Raw genomic sequence first — 8,550 nt, forward strand, 5'->3', positions numbered from 1 at the left:
CAGTCCAAACCAGGCTGTGGAGAAAAGTGCTAGGCTAGTGCTGAGATAGTAGTAATATTGATGTTTACTGTTTTTGATACTGTTTGGTATTAGAGACATTTAGAATAATACATCCATGGTGTTAACTCCAGCATAAGACACCACTATATAGTCCTGGCTGCCTTTGAAAACATGGATTGGGAACAGTGAACAGAGGACAGACAACAGAACTAGGGTGTGTCCAGCAGGAGTGGAGAAGCAGAGCGACTTAAATAGCACGTAGGGATCCAGATCTCAGCATGTATTGATGACATTTAGCTGCCTGAGGGGTTGTGGAAGAGGGTGGGAACAGAGGGTATCTGAGATGCACCTCGCAAAGTCATGGAGCTAAAATGCATTGATTCAAGTGGCTAAAAATATGCCTGAAGACATTTTTCTGTATTTACTATTAGGAATTATGCATTTCAACAGCTCGAGACAGGAGGCCATAGAGAGTGTAGGAATCAAAAAGAATAAATATTTGAAAAAGCAACCAGTAAACAGACAGGGATTTAGACTAATGACCTAAACAGAAAATAATGTCATCTGTTCAGAGCTGCACAGACTAATCCTCTGGTGATAAATCTTAACTGCAAGGCTTTATAAACTTCTCTTGACTTGTGGGTGAACTTCAGGATAGAAACAAGAGGATCTAGCTGCCCTTGGAAATCTGCTGGTGATGCAGAGGGAGAAAAGGAAGCTGGAACAAGAGGAAAGACTGGCTAAGTGCCTGAAGACTGCTGCTCAGCTGGTTTTTGAATCAAGACAGATAAGCTTCCTTTCAGTCTCATGAAGCTCTACAAATGACAATGTCTGCACCAGCAAGTGATAGAGATCCAAAATCCCCCCAGTTAGCAGAAGTTTTTCACAATGGCTCTTTTATTCTTTAGTGGTGCATGTTCAAATACTTTGTAGTTCTTAATAGTGACTTCCTGGCCTAGTCAAAGAAGAGGTTGTGGTTTTTTTCTCAAAAACTGTGGTTTTTCTCTGTGGTTTTCCTAAGAAATTCTTGACTGGGCTGGTTTGGAAGTTCAGTTTTTACATGTATCTCTAGAAGTAGTATCATTGCCTATAATGCAATGTGATGCTTTGCTTTTATTTACAGGAGGAGGGAAGTCTTCCTTGCCAGATGGCCGAATTTATTTATTTGAAAATTCAAGCCAAAATGATTCAGACCTCCCTAAGGACAAGACTAATAGAAAACCTATAATTATAGGTTTATTCCTATAATTATAATTATAGGTTTATAGATATATGCCTATATCTATAAACAAAAATGTGGCAATTTGGAGCAATTTGGGCCAGAGTCAAAACTAAGTTTCTTTGTAGCAAGTTTCCCTGGCTTGGTCTGGACCAGAGCAAAGGTTGACACACCTTACTTCTCCCAGTCCTTTTTCAATTAAAAATAAACAGGAGTGTAAGGAGGGGACCATCTCCAAGCCAGAAGGAAAAGGAACAGACTCAGGAAGGAGCTTGTTATGGCAGGTTTCACAGGGAAGGGAAGTGAAGAGAAAGGAAGTTCAATGGCAGAGATACGGTAAAAGTATGCTGTAAGATAAAAAAAAAAAAAAAAAGAGAGAGAGATGTGAGTAACTGAGTAGGGATTTGGGAATGAGTGTTTGGGATGACTGGGAAGCAAGCAGCAGGCAGTGGTGAGGATGGGAGCATTTCAGAACTTTCTGGTCATATACCAGGATGAAGAACAGGGGAGAAGCCAAGGGCAAGAGGCTGAGGTTGATTCTGTTGGGTGCAGTAATGGGAAACCCAGGAACAGCATGAGAAATCAGCACTGGCATCTCCAAATGAAGGAGGAAGATTGGGAGAAAGCAAGGTAATGTAGGATGGAATCAAGTGTACAAAATGTTCCCAGCATTTCATGCCAGCAGGAGATGGGACATCTCAGCAGTCCCAAAATGAAGTGAAGTAACTTATTGAAAAATGCAACAAAGAGCAAGGCAGAAGGATCACTGTATCCTTTCATTCTGTCCTGGTGCCGAGCTGCACATCTGTGTTGCAGCTGGACCTGATACTTCCTGCTTTTCCTGGGCTCATTTCTCAGCTGCATTTCCTGAAAAAGTATGGATCTTCCTGTAGTACACTAAACCCTCCATTTTAACAGTTGCTAAAGGAAAAAGCATTTCAGCTCAGTTGCAGCTTGAATGCCATCACTTAAACTCCAGGCTTTTTGGCAGACCATATAGAAAGTGGATTGGAATCATGCAGGAATCACATTTAGTAGTTTTAAGATTACTTTCACACCTTCCTTGTAAAATATCTGAATATCATTGCCACAAATATTTCTAGATGTTCATAAATATAGGGTACTTTTTGGCATTAGGAGGTTAAGAGAAATTAGAAATAAGAACAGGAAGTAACAGCAAAGAAAAAAAAACCCTGTGTGGGGTGGTCCTTTGTGGAGCAACTTGTTATAACTTACGCCAGGGGACTTTGAAATTATAATTAAGAGTAGTCAAAAAATAAGAATCCCAAATCTTCTAATTACCACAGAATATATTTGGGTTTGCCTCTCCTGGAAGCTTGCCATAATTTTCCAGATGGGCATGTTTTAAAAAAATTGCAAAACTTTCAGCTTCAATTTAAAGAAAAGGATACTTCTTTCACACCAAAATATGTCTATAAAATAAAGGAAGAGTTGTAAAACCCCCAAAATATCAGCCTGCAGGAGCCAAGTGCTGTGAGGGAGTGGGAATGATTGGTCTGAGGAATCAGGATGCTGGTGGCACAGAGGTGTACAATGAGGGAATGGGACCAGATTGCAAACTGGTGTAGAAGAATCACCCAAATTCCTGAAGTCTCCATGTAGTTATAATGTATATTCCTTATACAAATCCAGACACATGATAGTCTTTGTTTTCTAGTATGTAACAACTCCCAGTCCCAAATCTGTGGTGTGCATTTATCAAATAAGATTAAGTGATGTTTGCCATATTGATATTTTCCATTGCCTCAATTACAGGTAGTTCACACGTAAGGTCAATTACATGGTGTTTGCTTATTCTAGAAATCCAGCTAAAATGCCTGCTTGAAACAAATTACGTTTTTTCTGGGTATTGTGGCGCCTTGTAGTGCTTCATCCCCCCATTGAAGGCTATTCATTTAGTGTCAATTCCCGTTTCTCTAGTAGTAGAGCAATGGTAACAGCTTGCAAAAAAAGGTTTGTAAAGCGCACATGGGTAGGTCAGTAACACACAGCTGGAAAAGGAGAGGCATATTTGCTGAAATAAGGTAAATAAGGCTGGGAAAATCTGACAAACTCATGGCAGTACCTGTGATCAAGGTTTGACAGGACTATCAGTGGGACAATCCTATGTGCACAAGTCTGGAGAGAATCTGATCACTCCTGTCACAAGAAAGGGACTGGAATAGATGGATTTTGGGGGGATTTTTGTCCATCCAGAAGTACATAATTATGTATCAGAGATCTGTCCAAGGTTGGCAATATTTTCAACAACATAAATAGCTATAGCAGTATTTTGCCATCCTATTTCTATCCTCAGCTTTACAGTTAGAAGCTATAGTTAAGTATTTATTTATATTTGTTTTTAAAGCCCTATCCATAACAGAGTAACACTGTAGATTTTTAAAGAGCTACAAAAAAAGGCTGACAATTCAGAATTTAAGGAAATTATATTGTATGAAAAACTTAAATACTTTGGCTACTGTGGAATTTCTTATTTAACTGCTTTTAGGTGTCCTTTTCTCTGCTCAGAAGCCTAGGTAGTCCAAATTAGGTGGTATAAAAAAGCCTTAAGTTTTCAAGAGCAGTTGCTTAAACAAATTACATTATATGTAAAACTTGTATGTTTTAGTCTGTTACTAAATACTAGCAGGAAACTAAAATGGATACTTACTGCAGATGTTGTATTTTACTAGCTGGGCTAGTGTGAAGCATTATGGTGAAGCAGGGAAACATATTATGAAGGTAAGAAATAATAAAGGTGAATGCCAGTGTATAATAATTATATATATAATATATATATATTATAGTGTGAATAATAACAATAACAATAACAACAACAATAACAATAACAATAATAATAATAATAATTTAGGAGTTGGCTTTGTAGGAAAAAGCCTGAGAACTCTTACCTGATATGTTTTCAGAGATGATGCACACCTTTGTGGCAATTTGCAACTAAAACGTCCCAGCCAACAGGTAAAAGTGAGCATAATGCTTTTATTTGTGAAGCAGGCAGAAATTGTCAGTGACAGAATGCAAATTCAGAAAATCTGATGGGAAAATATTGACTGTGTAAACATGGAATAGCCAAAAGAATTGGGAGGCAAAATGCCACCAGTGCTGTGGCTGTCATGCAGTGGGACGTGGAGCCTGCTGCTGAACAGTCTTGTCAAAAGGCTGACAAACTAATTCAGTCAGTTAGTCACTATCACGGAGCTAAAGAATCAACCTATTTCACAGGACAGATGAAGTAGCTGCCTTTTCCAATGTGATTTGGTTTAGGTCAGCATTCGGGTGCAGAGAAGCAAGTCCAGCGTTGTTACCCAGCAGGTGCTGCCTGCTCAGTGCAAGAGCCTCTGGAAAGCAACATCCTGAAGAGCTGAACATCCCATGCCAAGAGGATCAGAATTTGCCCTGTTAAGGCCAGGTGAGTTTGACCTGTTAAGAAAATTATACAATGTTAAGTATCAATGTAGGCATCAAAAAGAGTCCTTTTTGGAATCTTCTTCCTTATGCTAAGAAAATGTGGCCGTTTATAAGAAAACCTGAGTTATTAATGGAGTAGAAATTTTCTTTGAGTACTCTGCAAGCTTTAGTCCCTGTTGGAAGCAACTTGTTCTATTTATAGCTTTAGTACAAATTTTCTGAACACAGTTATTGATTCAAATTTTCTTTCATTTTGTTGCTAGTGATTTAGCTAAGTAGTAAGATAAAGGTACTTGAGCCAAACAACAACGCAACAACAAAAGAGTACAGAACTGAAATAGGACCTGATATTCTATTAACCAATTAACATTTTTATTCTGGGGCAAAGAAATAGACATTTGCCTTTAACAGAATGACCGACTAAATTGCTGTCAGTCAGCCAATCTGATAAAGGTCAACTACTGAAAACCCAGTCTGCCAGTACACAAACTAAGTGACCTGGGCAGTCAGAAGTTCATTTGTTGTTTTGAAAGAAAAGTACACTATTTTCATAGATGCATCTGTTCTCCATCAATTACAAAACCTTTAATGAAATTTTATGGTGGAAATAATACTATCAACTTTCTTAATTATACTCCTTGCTCATTGGGGCTTCTTTGGGTATCTCGACAACACAAACTTGCTTTAAATAAAATGATATATTTTAGGTCCTTCAAAATGTTGTTTACTTTTATTTTCGTCTAACAACTCTTCCCAAGAGTTAAACTGGCTGAATTATACTGCCAGGGGTGGAAAAGAGGAATACAACCACTATTCCTAAGATAGACAATTTTTTTTGGTAGAGATTAATGTTTTAGATTGTAGAATAAAACTTGAACTGTTGCTTACCTATTTTCAAATTACCTAACTATGAAAATATTTTAAGCAGGTTTTAGTCTCTGTAGAGTGCTGGCCTGGCAAACCTGGCTGTGGGACCTGGCAGTGGAGCTGCTTGATGCTCTCGCATGGCTGATGCTCCTGATGCTCACCAAAGGAAAGGGCCAGGACTGGGCACCACAGAAACTTGTAGAGTAACTTTCCTATGCAAAGAAGTTTGCACAGGAAAAGTTTATCAGTTACTACAAAGAAATTCCCTTATGTTCTTGGTTAAGAGTTGATTTATTTATTGCAGTCTTGTTTATATCCCTCCTAAGAAAAGAATAAAAAAAAATTGTCATCCTCTAAATGTAGTTGCCTGCACGACCATCGACTGAACACGTTTAATTTTGGAGTCAGCCTGAATAGCTGCATCACCACACTGATCTAAATCTCTCCCTGCCATGTCTGCCCAGAGGGAGCATTTTGAGTGTTGCAGCATTCCTTATGCCAGGGAACAAATAGCATTTCAAGGTGTAGGTAGGTACCTTTTGGTTTTGTAGAAATTTCAGGAACTCATATCTGCCAGTAAAACTATAATGCAAATTAGATGTTCTGTCTAAATAGATAAAGTATGTACTTATTCTATTAACATCCCCTTTTCTTTTCAAGAGAATAACAACTGTGTATTTTTTGTTTGAAAGAGGGAAGTTGCTCCCCCTGCTAAGATGCAGGTGTCTTAGCCATTTATCTCTTTTGTCCTCAGTTTGCCTCAGTCCTGGTGTCTGTTACCTGCAGTCACTTCTTTCATAAGGATGATGGTTTTTTACATCCGTGTTTTACCTTTCAAAAAAAAAGGAAACTTAAAGGAATTAAGATTTACTCTGACTTGAATGTAGGATATAATAATTTCCTTATAGAGATGGGAATAGCTTGTTATAAATTACATATAACATAATTATGTTTTAAATTACATAAATGCTGTGTGAAAGCACTGCACAGAAATCCTCATAATGCTGAATATAGCTGCTTACATGATTCCAGTAAATAAGTGATTACTGAAAATGGCTGCTAATTCTTCTGTTGCTCAGATGGTGCCAGTTTCAGAAGCTAGAAAATACAAATTTATTGCTGTTTGTTCAATCCTTATGTTATTGTGTATTTCTGTTCCCTTATTAAGCTGGAGATGAGCAGAACTATTTCTGGTTTGTGTGCTTCTTTGAGCAGAATCATCACTAGTGCCAGCATTACTGTAGAGAAGAAATTAATACCCGTAGGCTGCCATACAAGCAAGAGGGTATTTCCCCACCGATTATACAGTACCACTGTGCTGTGAGTGCACAGAGGAGCATGTAAACACATATTAGCAGTACTTGTGGACATTTGTGTGGCACTGAGACCTGTGTGTGTGTGAAGAAACAGGCTTATCTAAGGAGACGCTGGCTTCTCTAAAATGGTTTGAAATGAATCAAGGTGGCAGTATTTTGGAGCCTGATGCCTAGACCTTTAGCTATCACATCCACCTCTTTCTTTCAGTGTGCCTGGAGGATGTTTGTCTGGCAGCTTGCCCTCCCCCAGCTTTCCACTGTCTGTCAGACCTCTGGGGGTTTGTGCCATCATTCTTTCTTTCCCATCTTTCTCCTTAGTGTCACCAGAAGGATATGGGTAGAGAAGCTGAATGTTCGCACCCTGTTTCCTGTCTCACAAGGACTCACCCCAAGTGGCTGTGAAGGAAGGGCTTGTTCACCATGGTCCCTCTAGAAGTTGCTCCCTCCTACTAATACATCATTCCAATTGCAGTGTATCTCCCTCAACAATCCCAGAGGTTCAGGAACACACAGCCTCTCAAAAAAATCCCGAAGCAAGAAAGGAAAACCAGCAACAGCACAGAAGCTCCTAATGATGCAAGCTTTTAGCCTGATTTCTGATTTCCTTCTGAGCAAGAATGCTTGAGAGTGATGATGGTTGTTGCACTAAACTATAGATTTTCAATCATAATTTTGGAGTGGTGAGCCTAACCTAAATAGTTTTCAAGAAAGAGTTAAAAAAAGAGGATGGCACACTTAAGCTTTTCTTCCTCACCCCCTTCTGAACTTGCCTTGCATTCAGCAGACATCAGATACCATCCTGATGAGATGGAATAGCTATTTCTTGCTCTTTGTTTTTCAGAGAACTAAATCTAATACTATTTTTTTCAAAAAGGAGGAACAAGCCACAGTAAAGAATTAAACATATCACTTTAAGAACTTTATAAAAGGGACACATATTGGGTCAATTGGCCCAATAGTAATGTCTTGATAAAGAAAAGTTTATCAACATGTAAGTGCAATAGAAATGTTTCTACTAAATCTATAAAAATAGTAATTGTAGAGCTATTTTTGTTGTGGATTAAAGGATTTCTCCTCCACAGCAGTTTTTCCTTGAAACTGTGGAAAGTGTAATACATCAGTTTTTATGAATTGATTTGATTGTTGCCATTTGTATCATCTACATCAAGAGGAGTAAAATTAAGCTAGCAGACATCAGAGAAGCCAGAAGAAAATTAGATTTTAAAAGTCTATCTGAATGTCATTTACACTTTGCAGGTGTTGAAATCTATTTCTTATCCAGTATATTTTAAAATCAAACTGTGCTCCTTTAAATTGCTTAAATAAGATTGATTTGTGCTCCTTTCTGTTTTGCAGACCTCCTCTTTCTTTGAAGTGAACTTAAATTGCTTCAGGAAACAGGAGGCTTCAGAAATGGAAACACCATGTGACAGTGGGGAAGGGCTGCGCTGGCCGAGGAGAGCTCATCCTTTCCAGGGTCACTTTGCAGAAACCCCATATTTCTTAGTGTTGGGATGAAAAGGAGCAACAATAAAATATGTGTTTTCAAGGGGGAAAGAAATTGTGCTAGGCTGTCTCAGTCCACCTCTGCCAGCCACTTTATGTATGGTTAGCTCTCAATTACAATTTTGTTTAACTCAAATTGCTAAAACAACCCCTCATTTGAAACTGCTTCTACATATAAAGATTTATAGTGCTGGGAATAAAAGCCATCATCTGCAT

Source organism: Anomalospiza imberbis, chromosome 3 (genome assembly GCF_031753505.1).
Source record: "Anomalospiza imberbis isolate Cuckoo-Finch-1a 21T00152 chromosome 3, ASM3175350v1, whole genome shotgun sequence".
Classification (NCBI taxonomy): Eukaryota; Metazoa; Chordata; class Aves; order Passeriformes; family Viduidae; genus Anomalospiza; species Anomalospiza imberbis.